We start from the raw sequence: 17,282 nt of genomic DNA, 5'->3' as shown, positions 1-17,282 counted from the left end.
GAATTATTTCTAAAGTGTTTAGAAAAAGGATTAATAATTAAAAGGTGTTTTAATTATTAATGAGAATAATAAATGGGATAATAATAATAATATTTATGGGAAAATTTCAGCTGAAAATTTTTCCTATAATTATACTATTATAAACCCTATATTTTATTCCAACCCCAATTTTTAGAAAAACCTAATTCTCTCCACCTCCTCCTCCTCCTTAACGTCGTTTTCTTGGTGGATACCGGTGGAGTGCTTCACGTTTGAGGAGCAGCTGCTAAGGATCTCCGATCATTGCTTTTGGATCGCATATTAAAGGTTAGTAATCGATCCATATGTTTTTACCGCGATTTATATGCTTTTATTTGGATTTTATATGTGTAAAAGTGTTTTACCATGCCTCCGCTGCGATTAAAATCCAACAATAAGTCTATGTCTTTTTCATATCAAAGACATGTTTATTTAACTTTTTATGTATAAATACAGACTTGTGTACTCGAACAGTTTTAAGAGAAAAAATAAACTTCAATCTATAGTGGTGATTATTTATTTCATGAAAATTTTATGAAATCACTATTGTACATCATTTCTCTCAAAAGATTAAATGCATAATTTTCATTCATTGTAGATTTTAAAGTGCATTTTTTCTCTATATTGCCATATGTTCTGTGATGCAGGTTCAACCTCCATTGGCCTTCTTTTATTTGATAGTCATGAGGTTGAAAACCCACAACTTCTATCCCAGAATGTAAAGACAAACATAAAAACAGAACCAATCAATACTCTCTTACCTCTGAAATGAAGTATGAATGAGCTTGACGGAGAAAGTGCCTTGGTGAACCATATATGGAAGGTTCTGAAGTAAACCCAGCAGCTATGTCTCCAACAAAGTTGAGTAATATTAAAACTGTGGAAACTGCTAGCTCCCATACATCTTCTCAAAAAGATGTATTGGCTGAAAAAGGAACAAAACAGTTACTAGATTCTTCCTCTCAACAGGTTACGTCTGTTGAAATTCGCCTGTCGGCCAAAATATCCGAAGTAGTGTCACCACCTCGAACATAAAAAAATCTTGATGCACAAGGTGTAAAGAAGAAGGATGGTAGTATGAGATTATGCATAGACTACCGAGAGTTGAACCAACTGACCATCAAGAATAGGTACCCTCTCCCTAGGATTGACGACCTATTCGACCAGCTTAAAGGTGTTGTGCACTTTTCCAAAATAGATTTGAGGACAGGATATCACCAATTGAAAATCAAACCTAAAGATGTACCAAAGACTGCCTTTCGAACTAAGTATGGACACTATAAGTTCTTAGTGATGTCATTCGGGTTAACCAATGCACCCGCGGTCTTTATAGATTTGATGAACAGAGTGTTCAAGAAGTACCTAGACATGTGTGTGATTGTCTTCATAGATGATATTCTAATCTACTCAAAGACAGAGCAAGAACACGCGAAACATTTGAGGATAGTCTTAGAAATATTGAGGAATGAGAAGTTGTATGCCAAGTTCTCAAAATGTGAGTTTTGGTTAAAGGAAGTTCAATTCTTAGGGCATGTGGTGAATAGAAAAGGAGTTTTAGTCGACCCCGCCAAGATAGAGGCGGTATCTAATTGGGAAAGACCGACTACCCCAACCGAGGTTAGGAGTTTTGTGGGCTTAGCAGGATATTACCGGAGATTCCCACAAGATTTTTCCAAGATAGCCGACCTATTGACTAGGCTTACCCAAAAAACGGAGAAGTTTGTATGGACAAAGAAATGTGAGGAGAGTTTTTAAGAGCTGAAAAATAGATTGATGTTAGCACCAGTACTTGCTCTTCCCGATAGAAAGGGAGAGTTTGTGATATACAGCGATGCCTCGCACAAGGGGCTAGGATGTGTGCTCATGCAACATGGAAAGGTTATTGCGTATGCCTCTCGGCATATGAAGGAATATGAGATCAGGTACCCTACCCATGACCTAGAATTAGCAGGTAAAGTGTGTGCCCTGAAATTCTGGAGACACTATATGTATGAGCAAAACTATGAGATTTACACAGACCATAAGAGCCTCAAGTATATTTTTACTCAGAAAGAATTAAACATGAGACAAAGGAGATGGCTAGAGCTGATTAAGGACTATGATTGTGAAATCCTGTATCACCCGGGTAAAGCCAATGTGGTGGCTGACTCCCTCAATAGGAAAGAGAGACTCAAGATGATAATGACATCTGGGGAGTTAGTTAATGAATTTGAGAAGATGGAGATCAACGTGAAAATAATTGGTGAAGGATCAGAAGGACTATTTGAAATCAGGTTAGTACCAGAATGAGCTGAGAAAATACGAGTGTGTCAGGAAAAGAAGATGAATGATGAAAGAGAAACATTTACTGGTGAGGAGGTCAGATGCGAGAAAGATGAGAGAGGGATCATGAGGTATGCATCCCAGATTAGGGTTTCGAATGTGTAAGAACTAAAAGACGAGTTGTTGCATGAAGGGCACAGCTCCAGATATTCAATCCACTCAGGAAGTACGAAAATGTACCGTGACCTTAAGGAATATTATTGGTGGCTTAACATGAAGAGAGAAGTAGCAGAGTGGGTCAACAATTGCTTGACGTGTCAGAGAGTAAAGGCTGAACATCAGCGATCGAGTGGACTATTATGGCCCCTGGAAATTCCAGAATGGAAATGGGAGCATATAGCCCTGAATTTTGTGACAGGCCTGCCAAGGACTAAAACCAATCACGATACCATATGGGTTATCATAGATAGACTGACCAACTCCGTGCACTTCTTACCAATTAACGAAAGGTACACCGTAGACAAGTTAGTGGATATTTACCTACGAGAGATCGTAGTGAGGCACGAGGTTCCCATTGCCATAGTGTCGGATAGGGACCCAAGGTTTAACTCCAGATTTTGGAGAAGCTTCTAAGAGTGTGTAGGCACCAGACTGAATTTTAATACCGCTTACCATCCCCAAACAGATGGGCAAAGCAAAAGGACTATCCAGACCTTAGAAGATATGCTGAGAGTATATGTCATTGACTTTGAAAGAAATTGGGATGACCACTTACTCCTGATCGAGTTTGCCCATAAAAATAGCTATCACGCTAGCATAGGAATGCCCCCATATGAAGATCTTTACGGAAGAAGATGTCGCTCTCCCTTATGTTGGACAAAATTGGAGAACATAAGATTCTAGGACCCGAGTTGGTCGAGCAGACCCGAGGGACGGTAGGACTCATCAGAAAGAGGATGGTAGCGGCTCAAGATAGACAGAAGAAGTACGCTGACCAGACCAGGAAAGATAGAGAGTATGAAGTGGTAGATTCGGTTTTGTTGAAGTTATCTCCATGGAAAGGAGTTATGAGATTTGGGAAGAAAGGGAAACTGAGTCCCAGATTTATAGGACCCTTTGAGATCTTGAGGAGGATAAGACCTCTAGCTTACGAGCTCGCCTTGCCTCCTAATCTGCAACAAGTGCACAATGTATTCCATGTGTCAAAGCTAAGGAAGTACTATGCCGATGCGCGACATGTGATAGAGTATGAACAGGTAGACTTACAACCAGACCTGCCTTACGTTGAGCAACCGGTAAAAGTAATGGACCAGAATGAACAAGTGCTGAGGAACAAGACTGTAAAGCTAGTAAGAATTTTATGAAAAACTAGAATGTTGAACAGTCAACTTGGGAACTAAAGGACGCGATGAAGGAAAGATATCCCCACCTGTTTTTTATTTGATTCCGGGACAGAATCCTTTTTAGAGGGGAAGACTGTAATAACTCGAAATTTTTAGACTTTATAAAATGATTAATGAATAGTAGCCCTTACAGTCGGGGAAAACTTTTTTGTCCACACTATGTTATGCATGGGTAATTTAGTTTTCGAGTCGATAACGTGATTATACGTACCAAATAAGAGTATGTAAACGCTATTAGTTTTCGAAAAAAAATGAACTTTGAAAAACGACCGTATCTACGAACCGTCGAGAAATACGAGAATCATAATGTAATTACGAATCTGAAATCCTAAAAATTTAAACCCAAGTACAAGGCTACAAAGCATAAAGGATGTATAAGAAAGGATTTACCCCGCGAACCGCTTACAAAGATTTATTACAAAAATGAATAAGCGACCAAGCGAACACGTAAGAGAATAAATAAAATGTATCAAGTCATGCAAACCATGTAAACTAACCAAGGTAAGAAAGTAACCAAGGTTAGCAACCAAATAGTAGCCTACCTAGAGAGCATAGTAACTTAGCTAGCAAATAATAGAGTGAATAGTAATGAAAGTACCTAAGCTAGTAATATAGCTAGGAAAATAGGCAATCTAGCTAGATAGGATGAGATTTGCAAATCCTAGGATTATATACTAAAAGATTTATCACGTTTTCAAGAATCAACAAAGGAAAGAAACAAAAATCTCTGTCTTCTCTCTCTTGAAGCATTCTATTCGGCCCTTGAAGAAAGAATGAGAAATCAATTTTCAAAATCCAACTTCAAGCCATGAAAAAAATCTCTAATTAATTCCTAAGCTTTCTACATATCAAAATAAGGTAAGATAAAGTTTTGAGAGCATTTCATTAAGGTTTGGGTAGGAAAATAATTCCATGAAAGTGATAATGAATAGTGCCAAATAGTAACACTTCTTGATTTCTTGATTTTCATGGCATGATTTTGGATCCTTAAGCACAACCAAGCCTCCCCAAGGTTCAACCATCAAGAATAAAATATTCCAAGATTTTAAAAAAGGTATAAATCCTTATTCAAACTTTTTTTAAGGTTTAAGTTTCAAGAAGATTAAGGATCTTAGTTGTAAACCTAGTTTTGATGATTGATTTGGTATTTTCTTGATGTTTAGTTAGTTAGTTATTAAGGTTAATGTGGTGGCCTCAAGAACATCATGTTCTTGAGAGGATTAAGTGTTAAAATGATGGTATGGTGATGGTTGATGGTTGGTTAATGATTTAGAGCGAAAACAAAACTCGAGTCGCGAGCGTAACGACGTTAAAATAAGATAAACGTAACCATAGGTTTTTTGTAGATACACAGAATGTATAAACTGTGTTTTTTTGAAAAGTAAGACTAAAATATTATAGAGCTTTTAAGGATCGTTTAGGTGCTTGAATAATTTGATTTTGATTTACGGTTCAAAAGTTAAGTCCGTTTTAGTGAAAACGATTTACGCGATAAAAACTGCTACGAATTACGAACTTTGGAAATAGAAATGTCTGACTTAAAAATATTCAAATATAATGAATTTTTTACAGAGAGTAAGAATTGGAGTTTATTAAATTCCATAAAAATTTAAAGTGAAAAAATGGATTTTTTAAATTTTATAAAAATATCGGAGCCGAGATCACGCGAAAAGAAACCCTTAAGAATCGAAAGTGAAGCCGAGGGAGAAAATGTAAAGGACATTAACGGACATAAGGGATTACGAAAAGAAAGCAAATATGACACGTACTTGTGATTATTGGAATAGTGAGAGTAAAGTGAGTCACGTAAATGAATAGTAAGTATCGCATATGTACAAGTAACGATAAATACGAACGGAATCTAACGGAACGATAATTGTTTATGATTATAGATTTCCGGGAGGACCCTAGAGCACCCTCCACCTCAAAACACCCAGGAAAGTTCATGAACCCTGTTCTATATACTGTTGTGTTGTGAAGATTGTTTTACTATTTTTGTACAAATGACATGTTTTCCATGATAGTAAAATATGAGTTTTACGTATCAAATAACAATCGAGATTACGATGAATATATCGTAGAATATTTTAATGTTATAGTATAGCGTGAGATATAAGTTGTAAGACCGAGAGTCGGTCAGTTTTCATAAAGTATAAACCCGGGAATCATCCCGAAGATATTTTGAACGATTAAAAGTCTATATCTATATTATTCCAAGGGATTCGATGTCTTCTTACGATTTATTAAATACCTCAAATTTTATTTAAAAACTATTTCTAAAGATCGTATTCCCTTAACTCTATTTAATTACCCGAGCAATGAATATAATTTCAGATATTTATTTAAAAAGGGAGAAGTATTCTCCAACATTTATTATTTTAAAACCAATTATTTTATATTATTAAAGATTAATTTAATCATTTAAACATAAATTAGGTGAGGAATATAATTTCAATTATTCTTTTAAAATATAATTATTCGAGGTTTAATTATTTAATAATTACTATCAATTATTAAATATTTATTAAATGATTTAATATCATTTAAAAATCATAAAACCTATTTTAAAATATTTTCCGAGTTTCATAAAATCATATTAATACTTTCATATCGTCGAACAATATTATCTAGACATACTTTAAATAATTTGATTATTGTTTCAAAAGAAACTCCCCCTTAAATACTTATCTCTTGACAACGATCAACTCACATTATCTTAGTGCTTCCTCCGAAAATTGTCGGAAGTACATATATATATATAAACGAGATGAACTGTGCCTATCAAAAAATAAAATGCTTGGAGAACTTCGATGTGGTTCGAGTTCTTGGGATATGATAGGGTTCTTCCAAGGACAAAGAGGGGTAGACCCTAGTACTATGAGTACTAGGGAGACTACCAAAAGTACCACAGGAGAAGGTACTATGTGTACTCAGGAACCTGTGAAAAGATACCGCAGGCGAAGGTACTCTGTATACTCGGGAACTTGTGAAGTGTGTGCATACCCGAAATGGGACACATGGCCCGAATGCGGCCAGGGTGAGAACCGGGAGTAAGGAAGTCGTCCTTGTAACACCCCCAAATCCGGGGTCGGGGATCCGGGTTGTCACGAGTTCCATTTCCCTTAATAACACCCAATCTTAATAAATAATCAACTACTCTGTACTGTGACCCCACAATAAACACACACACCACAAGTTATAGTCTCATAGATGATTATCCAAAAATAATCACAAATCGTTTTATTCCACAATTATATATCAATACACCTTAAAAGGGTTTCTGAATAAATTTACATTTTTTTGCCATTATTACAATTCATAAATATACATAAATCTGGTACATCAAAAGTTGAAAGCCTAGCCTATTGGTAGCTCCTACCTCAGCTACAGCGACATCAACGCCTATAGGAAACTGCGGAACATTTCCTATCCGCTCATGAATTGGGAGCTTGGTCCTGTTTATCTTGTCTATCTGATGTTGTGTGATGAAAGAAGAAAGCAAGGGTGAGCAGCAAGCCCATCAAAATAATATGTATAATGATTAACAATATATGAGCCCTCTCATAGCACTCATGAAAGTCTTGGTCAAAAGAAATGGACCAAGTTGATATCTTAACACGACCAAGTCGCAAAATAATTCAGTATATATATACATATACTTTTCAAAATCTTGGAAGTCCTCTTCCATGCATAATAAACACAGAGTTCCCGTTTATAACTGTATAAAATATCGTTGCAAGGTGATCCCATATATCTAACCTTATCTCAACATTTTTCCGAAAATCTTTGACATGCACAAGATAATCATTTACTAGATATAAGTTTAAAAGATGTTGTTACAAGATACTCCAATATACTTATATCTTTCTGAATACTACTTGAACTACCACCGTTCAAGTTATAATTAGTTTCAAAAGTTCATCACCTAGATGAGAATACAAGATAAGACTTGAATAAATTCAATCTTTGAAATATTATTGAATGAAATGAAGTTACGAGATACTTCATTCAATGGAAACACTAATAAAACTGTTTGACCCTGTCAATGCTTCGGCAACCACCCATTCGTAGCCTTTCGATCGAAATGCTACGGGTACTGTTGCAGAATTATCCAACTGGATGATGAACTCATTACGGGAGTTTGTCGCGCCAGGAAGACCACTTACGATGATCAGTCGTAGTAGTACAACCCCACCATTTTCTACATGTAGAGGAGAACCTGTCAGATTTACTTGTCAACCTCACACTGGACTTCTAAGGAATGGACCGTCTTAGCGGAACTTCCAGGTCATTTTGGGCCGATATAATAAGGCTGGGCTGGCGCCACTCGACCACTTACGCCACTCCTAGTTCAGATGAAATCCATGACTCTGAAACGTAAAGCTCGTCCCCCCTTCCCCAAGTAGAAACTTGTTGATACGGCTCCACCAAGAAGTCATATCTAGTTGGAAAGGAAAACTCACCGATATTTCCCAGGCGATGCCGGTTAATGGATTAACTTGTTCCAAGAATTTTACTTCCCGAGTGTTGGGTAAGTAATCAAAATTCTTTTATCAAGACAGCAACCTTGTTGCGAATATAAAACACACCACAGAGCCGGATCCCTCAGGTTTTGAGCGAGTATTTAAATCCCCTTCGAAAGGAGGATCTTAAATATAAAAATGAGTTTTGGGATCCGCTCTAACTTTTAAAAATCATTTTAAAGACTCGAAAACACTTTAAAGAGTGTTTGGAGTAATGTTGATTTAAAAAAGTAAATCAGTCCCAATATATTAGAAAATATTTGAATATTATTATTTAAATAATATTCCCATAAAGAATAATCTTTATAAAAATAATTGAAGTAGATGTTGTAAAACTTATACTTGAAATGACTATTAAATAACCAAAGATATACTTATACGAAAGTAATATCTTTATTTGAATAATCAAAAGTTAGTTTGATTACCGACACATTATTCTTTAATAAAATAAAGAATATTAATTAGTAAATAAATCGGAGTCATAAGCCCTCGAATGAATATTCAAAATAATATTCATTAATAAAATAAACGGAGTCATAAGCCCTCGAATGAATATTCAAATAATATTCAATAAATAAAATAAGCGGAGTCATATGTCCTCAAATGAATATTCAAAATAATATTCATTAATAAAATAAAGTTATCGAATAAACCTTATTTGATTCATAGTTTTAAAAAATATTCATATATATATATATATATATTATACTCGGGAGCCTCGACTCCCGGTTTTAGAAAAAGTTCACCTTTTGATCCCCTATACTAAGAGTATACTCAAATACCGCTTATCTCTAGCATAGGTATTATGCAACTATAAGCATTGAACCAACCGATATATAAATCAAGAATATGAAACAGGCATGCATATATACCATATCACATGCTACAATATATCGCAAGAATTTGCTAATAACAAATATGCATTTATCGCAAGATCATGCATATACACATATACATCACAATAACAGTTATACGGGTAGAAAACTTGTCTGAGTGCTCCCGGATAGGCTTAAGCTTAGAGTGGGTCCTATAACCTATGAATAACAACATAAGTCGGAATTAGACCCCGGTCGCTTAAGAAACTAGACTTTAACCATTTAGAGTCCTAATGTTCGCTTTCGCGCTTAACGATTTACTTAAGTCACTCGAGTACCCTCGGCTCCACCATTTTTATTAAATTAACCATTAAGGGTTTTAAGGCGATTCTTTCGCGAGAACCTTACCAACTGCCTAATCCACTTTACATAATTGTTTCATACTTCAATTAGTCTTTTAAGGTCTTTAACCTATGTTTCAAAGTAAGGCGAGGGGTAATGATTCGTTCGCGAAACGTCGTTACTTAAAACGGCCGTTTCTCCTAAACCGTACATCGGAATCAAACGAACCACATATCAAAACGAAGCTCGTAACATGAAATATCTAAACATGGCAATGGTCAAAACCTAGCAGGGAGTTCTCGGGTCCTAATGTTATGAACAAAAGCAGTCTAAAGTAAATCGGACATTACGACGGCTATGTTTACGCGATTTCCCAAATTTAAACCAATCCAAATCAATCACCAATCAATCCCAATTCATTCATACAACCAACATCCATCCAAAACACACTACAACAGTCCTAACACCTCAAGTTCTTCCAATTTATGTTATTCTCATCATGAACTTAAACTATACTTAATTCCTTTAACAAATCAACAAGATTCAACATTCATACCACTACCACTCCAACCCAAACTCTAAACAAACAAGCTTCAAGCTACTCTTTACCATAACTATCAAAATCATCCTAATATACAAAGTAAAGCTAGGGTTTGGAGATGTTATACCTTCCTTGAAGCTTTTAATCAATGAAAGATCCTTGGAATGCCCATGGAAGCCTTGATCTATGCTTAAGCTACCTTGAACTTTCATAAAAATCAAGAAAACCAAAGTTATTTCTTGAAGGTTACTATTCACCATCTTCTTCCTTAATTTATTGGAAGAGATTGTGAAGGAATTAGAAGCTTAAACTTATAGGATATCCATATCTATGTACAAGGAACCTTAGATAATTACCTTGTGATTTAACAATGCTTGGAACTTGATTTTTGATTTTTCTTCCTTTGAAAAGAAGAAAAAGCCGAGAGCAATGTTGAAGGAATGAAAAAAAAAATTGTTTGCTTTGATTTGTTTTGGCTAGCTTGGTTGTTTTTGTTTTGTTTTTGGGTAATTACCTTTCTAACCTTGACTTTGTGTGGTTTTAAGTCAACCACATCTCCTTCCCTTTATGTCATGCTTATGTCATGCTTATGATGTCATCATCGCTTACTTGCCCTCTTTTATTGGTTGGATGACCTCATCATCCCTAACCTCCTTGATTAACTTCCTAATTGTTTGCCTAATGACCGCTGATCTGTTATACGGTTCGCTTAACTTTCGTTTTCGTTTATCGTTTGAGGGATCATACCCGGGATCTTATTACTTGGGTTTCCTTAACCTTTCTCAATACATTATATTCCTTTTATGATCCTCTCTTATAATCCTTTAATTTAAATCTTTTTTATCCTGTTACCTTATACTCAATTCTTTCCGTATCTAGTGATTTCCGGGAAAAATTAAAGTGTTCGGAATTGGATTCTGACGATCTTTACATACACTTATATGTCATATAGAGTGCCAATAAAATCTCAGAATATCCATAAAAGAACCCCTACCTAGTGTGGCATGAAAAGTTTTCTCATTCAGCAAAAACACTATTCATAAGGGTTTCAAAAATTTTCCAAAAATTGGGGTTATTACAGTCTCCCCTCCATAAAAGGATTCTGTCCCGGAATCAGATAGAAAATGAATAGGGATACTCTCTTAACATTGCACTTTCTAACTCTCGAGTAAATTTTCCCACATTGTGGTTCTACCATCAAACTCTGACTAGTTTGATAACCCTTCTCCTAAGCACTTATCCCTTTTCGATCTATAACCCTTCCTCGTTGCTCTATATAGGTTACGTCGGGTTGCATGTCTATGCGCTCATATGCCCCTATTTATCTGGCATCCGAATTACACTTCCTTAACATTGATACGTGAAACACGTTATGACTTACTACATGTTCTGGGGTAAGGCTAGCTCATATGCTAACTTCCCAATACTTCTTAATATATCCAAGGGTCCGACAAATTGTGGACTTAGCTTTCCTTTCTTTTCGAATCTCATCAATCCTTTCCAAGGGTTTCCAAGGGGATACCTTTAACAACACTAGGTCCCCTACTTCCTATTCTTTGTCCTTTCGTGTCAAATCAACATACTTCTTATGTCCATCTTGGGTTACTACCAGCCTTCCTCTGATTAGATCTATTATATCCTTGGTCCTTTGGACTACTGCGGGTCCGAGCATCTTGCGCTCTATAACTTCATCCTAACATAAGGGAGATCGACATTGTCTTCCCTCAAGGATCTCATAAGGCGATAACTCGATAATGACATATGATCTATTATCATAAGAAAACTCAATCCGTGTTAAGTGATCATTCCAAATTCTATCAAGTCTATTGCACAGACTCTCATTATAGCTTTTAACATTATAGCTTTTGCTTCTTAATACCCATTCTTTTCCCGTTCATAATCGCTACTATCTTCCGTTCCTAATATTATACTGGTTATACTTTTGCTTGTTAGCGTTCTATAACCTTTTAATAACCACGTCAACCTTAGTATCACTAACGCGTTAGAATCGGAATACCACCGTACTGATACTACTTCCTTTAGCTGCTTCCATCTTCGAAAGCTTGATCCATCATATAGAAGTAAAGGAAATTGTTGAGAGATCACTATGATCATGAACACTTGTTCTATTGCATAGTTAGTACAGAAGGTGGCCAGCCTTTAGTACTTGACAAGCAATTAAACAACATGTGGTATCCTACTAGGCTTCTATCACACAGATAGATAGTCATTCGGCAATACCTCCCCTTCTGGAAGGGTTGTTCTTCTCAACTTACATGAAATGAAAACGAGAGAAAAGAATGAATTGAAGAGAATTGTATATATAAAAAAAATACTGCCACCAAATATCTGGCTTGGAACCTACCTCTGAACTATAGAGGTTTGTCATAGGAGAACAAAACATATATGTATTTATATCAACATCAAGTATTATAGCATCGTATTTCACATGCCTAAATATTTTTGCTATTCCATCCATCATTCTATGGACCCTTGCTCTTCCTCGAGCTTATACACAATCACCTTTGAAACTCCCTCGATATCGAAAATCGAATCTGGGATCTCATTCTAGACATCATCGTTACTAGAATTCTATGCTTGCACCGCAACCTTCCTCATATAGTAATACAACTCTCTTTTCATAAGAGGGAATAAATATTCAATAGGTAGATACTCTACTTAATTAGTCTATCAATGATAACTTATACACTACCACGACCCGATTAGTGGTACTTAATCTCAACATCCATTCCAATACAACTCTCATGGTTGTAATCAGCTCATTACTCGCAGAATCATTGCTGCATTACTATGGTCCACTACTGACCTACTGTCGTCATTCACATTCCATGAAATCTTAATATCTAACCATACGGAGTCCATACCTGTCGTATCAAATTCTTTTAAGGAGTTAACATAATCACCATTCATGATTCATGAAGAACACTCCAGATCCTGATGTACATTCATGACATGAAGCAGATAAAATTGCAGAAGAGTTTCAATCAAAGCAACGATAGCAGGTTAATACCATTCTTAATCATATGCCTTCAATAGAAGACTTAACTCAAAGGTTCGTCTAGTCCTTTTTGAAATATGGTCCTGGCTTATCTCAAGATAGTATCTTCTGAGATAGATAGCCCGTTCATGGCGATTACACGAATTAAACCTTTACCAACTACTATTACGGTTGGGTATTGCACAGTCATCAGAAGGAATGTAAATCTTCCAAACCATAATACAACCTTCACGGCTTTTACCATTATTACTATATTCCTCTGGCACGAGCGCCTGTAATTGTCCTCTTACCCTTAAAGTGTCGGCCACCTCTTTGGCCTTTCCTGATAGTAAAATTTCTTTATAGTCAATGTCATTTTAACCACCTCCAAATAAATTTTCTACCTCATTTGAATCACTGCTTATATGAAGATGTTTTCCTTAAAATCTGATGAGTAAAAAAAAATATCACCATTTTTCCATAAGTTATTGCCTCAGTCTTTAGAGGTTAATCACTGTCACGACTGCCTCTCAATCATACTTAGAACATCTTTTATCTTAGGCCCTAATTGCCCTGAACAATTTCGACCTTTACTGGTTCGATCCATACCTTCTCGTGGTTTAACACGTGCCCCACTTGGCATCATTATAATTACGTCATATTTCCTTTATGAACATTTCTATTCTTGAGAATTTTGAATATTACCTTTCTCCTTGTAAAACCTCTAAGGTTATCCTGGAATCATTCCTCATGTATTCCCTAGATACAGGGCATATCAAGATACCATTTATTTATACCAGAATCATTGTCTATATACTTCTGAAAAAAATTTCTCCACTGATTCTTAAAGGTTGTTATTACCTTAATCCTTTCCAATTCATACTGTCAAAACTCATGCTATCCCTATTAAGGGTGAAATGCCAACCTTTATGCATTCCCCTGGGATTCGTTTTAAGTTACCGATGTTCTATCCTTAATTCCACCTTTAAAAAGGTACATGCATCCTTCCATGGATAAATCAAGTCATATATCCCTGATAAGGGTGTCTTATTCAATCATTCCCACCTCGATAGTATATGCCTAATTTCACAATAACATCTATATTCAAAATGAGGTCAATCAATATGGCCTCCAAAAGATAACAACGGTTATCCGCTTTTCTTGCCTAATTTGGTAACGATAACAAGGATGTTCTGGAAGATATTGGTCGTGTTCAACGTGAACCTCTTCTTAATAATTCCTTATTTACTTTTGTTGTTTATCTCATCAGTCATCTCAATGTTGGGATATCTTTCATACATGGCGTCTCCCTTTATGGGTATCAAGCCACCGGTCTTACACTTCATATTCTTGAAGGTCACTTCCTTCATCCAATTTTCCTAATTTCTTACTTCCTTGTCTCCTCAGTCTATCCGCGTCTCATTATTTATCCTTCGAATTATCTCAAGGTTTCCTCGAATCCTCCCAACTTACAGGGGATAAAATATATGTATCTCTTATGCCTTCAACCATCAATTTTAACTCATGGTGAATTACCCTCATCCTGACGAATGCATACTTTTCTATTTCTATTGCTACGAGACTTTAGGGTATCCTCATACCCAACTCCCTTATCATACCTCAAACTCTATTGCCTTTATATTCCTTTCCACTTCAGTTTCTTTTTATTTTCCTTTCTCTTATCGTTATTTTATGAACCAACACAACATAAGTATTGATTTCAAACATCCCGTCATTCTGGATTCGTGTCCCTAGAATGAACCTTGATAACTTTTACAACTTAGATTCATAATTCATCATACTCGTCTGTCTTTGTTCTGGCTCTAAAGCTTTTACACTATCTCCATAACCTTGGGAAGTACTTTCCTGAAAACAATTGACTGAACTTAAAACAGTTTATTATAATCTCTTGCTCCGTGCCTTCCTTGGCCTTTCACCAGCGGGTGGCCTCTCTCTTAGGAAGGTAAGTGGAAAAATAGTCTTTTGCACTTCATCAATCATTTAGAATCTCAATTGATTCCTCTATTTCCTTTAGCCAGGCTCTTACCTTGACTGGGTTAACTTGTTCCTTGGAACTCTGAGAGCTTAGCGACTTAAAGGTTCGGAAAGATTTTCTCACCGCATTGTTTCCTCAGGGTGGTGGTTGGGGATAATAGTCTAAGTTCTGTCTAGAAAGGTCCATGAATTGCCGTATAGGAGTACCGTTTCGGGTCTCCTTTCCTTACTCGACTTTCTGTTTCCTTAGTTTGAAATGTTTCATCCTTCTCCCATACTTGGGGTTATCTTATACATTAAAATCCTCATTTTCCACTCCATTATGTTATGGGCTCCTTCTATCTTGATGGCGACCTCCCTGACTATCACGTTCAGGGTTTGCTCTAAATCTTATTCCTCAAACTATGACTTTCATCTAAGATCTCATCTTTAAGCTCTTGAACATTTGGAACCCAAATTCTATAGGAATACCTCATTATTCCCTTATCATCTTTCTCGGTATTAATCTCATATCTATTTGTTGGCTCTCTGCCTTCATTCATCACTTTTTCTGGCACAATATGTTCTTTTCCAATAATTCGGTCTGTATTGCAATCTCACACAGCTTTTCGGTACCGGCTCCGGTTACCTTCACTTCTATTTTCATTTTCTCAAAATCTCTTATAAACTCTCTCAAAGACACTATCATCTTGAGTCTCTCCTTTTTACTAAGGGCATCAGCCACCACTTTGGCTTTCCCAGAATGATAAAGAATCTCCCAATCATAATTCTTGATTAGCTCTAACCACCTCCTCTGGCGCATGTTGAGCTCTTTCTGCGTGAAAATGCACTAGAGCACTTATGGTTTGTGAATCTCGCACTTCTCTCCATACAAGTAGTGCCTCAAATCTTTAGGACAAAACTATTTCCATGAGCCCAAGCTCATGGGTGGGGATATCGAATTTTATATTCCCTTAATTTTCTTGACGCGTACGCGATTACCTTATTGTGTTGTATAAGAAGCACCCTAATTCCTTATGCGAAGCATCACTACACATCACAAAATCTCCTTTTCCATCTGGCAACGCCATCATAAGGGCCGTCACCAATCTTTGCTTCAGTTCTTGAAAGTTGTTCTCGTATTTCTCCGTCCATTCGAACTTCTCAGTCTTACGAGTAAGCCGCGTTAAAGGGGCTACTATCTTTATGAACTTGAACGAACCTCCGGTAGTAACCGGCCAATCCTACCTCTGGTAGTTTCCCTAACTATAGTCATCAATTCCTCAGTGGTCCTTTATTCATTCTTATCAGGATCCTCCATGGGATTCTTCTCAGCAACAATCCCTTCTAGGACAACATCCTCAACCGCTACATCCTCAATATGAACATCATCCGATCTCGCGTTAGGACGCTCTATCGGATCCATAATCTGATCTCCAATAAGTAATAAAACATCATCGCGTTGTTGCTCCTCAACCTCAGGGTTCGGAGTCCCGCTACCATATACGATAACGAACTACGCTTCTATCACGATATTTATAAGGGTTCCCATAAGGATTTTAACTGTCAGTACTACGTTAGGTAGCCCGACTATGAACTTGGCAAGAGTTCTTATCATCTTAGTGAACTTATTATCTTAACGTCACATCATCTCTGAGGTTTATAATGCTTAGCTCTGATACCATTTCTGTAACACCCCCAAATCCGGGGTCGGGGATCCGGGTTGTCACGAGTTCCATTTCCCTTAATAACACCCAATCTTAATAAATAATCAACTACTCTGTACTGTGACCCCATAATAAACACACACACCACAAGTTATAGTCTCAGAGATGATTATCCAAAAATAATCACAAGTCATTTTATTCCACAATTATATGTCAATACACCTTAAAAGGGTTTCTGAATAAATTTACATTTCTTTGCCATTATTATAATTCATAAATATACATAAATCTGGTACATCAAAAGTTGAAAGCCTAGCCTATTGGTAGCTCCTACCTCAGCTACAGCGACATCAACGCCTATAGGAAACTGCGGAACGTTTCCTATCCGCTCGCGAATTGGGAGCTTGGTCCTGTTCATCTTGTCTATCTGATGTTGTGTGATGAAAGAAGAAAGCAAGGGTGAGCAGCAAGCCCACCAAAATAATATGTATAATGATTAACAATATATGAGCCTTCTCATAGCACTCATGAAAGTCTTGGTCAAAAGAAATGAACCAAGTTGATATCTTAACGCGGCCAAGTCGCAAAATAATTCAGTATATATATACATATACTTTTCAAAATCTTGGAAGTCCTCTTCCATGCATAATAAACACAGAGTTCCCGTTTATAACTGTATAAAATATCGTTGCAAGGTGATCTCATATATCTAACCTTGTCTCAACGTTTTTCCGAAAAT

Source organism: Apium graveolens, chromosome 7 (genome assembly GCF_009905375.1).
Source record: "Apium graveolens cultivar Ventura chromosome 7, ASM990537v1, whole genome shotgun sequence".
Taxonomy (NCBI): domain Eukaryota; kingdom Viridiplantae; phylum Streptophyta; class Magnoliopsida; order Apiales; family Apiaceae; genus Apium; species Apium graveolens.
Note: the sequence above shows the minus strand (reverse complement) of the source record.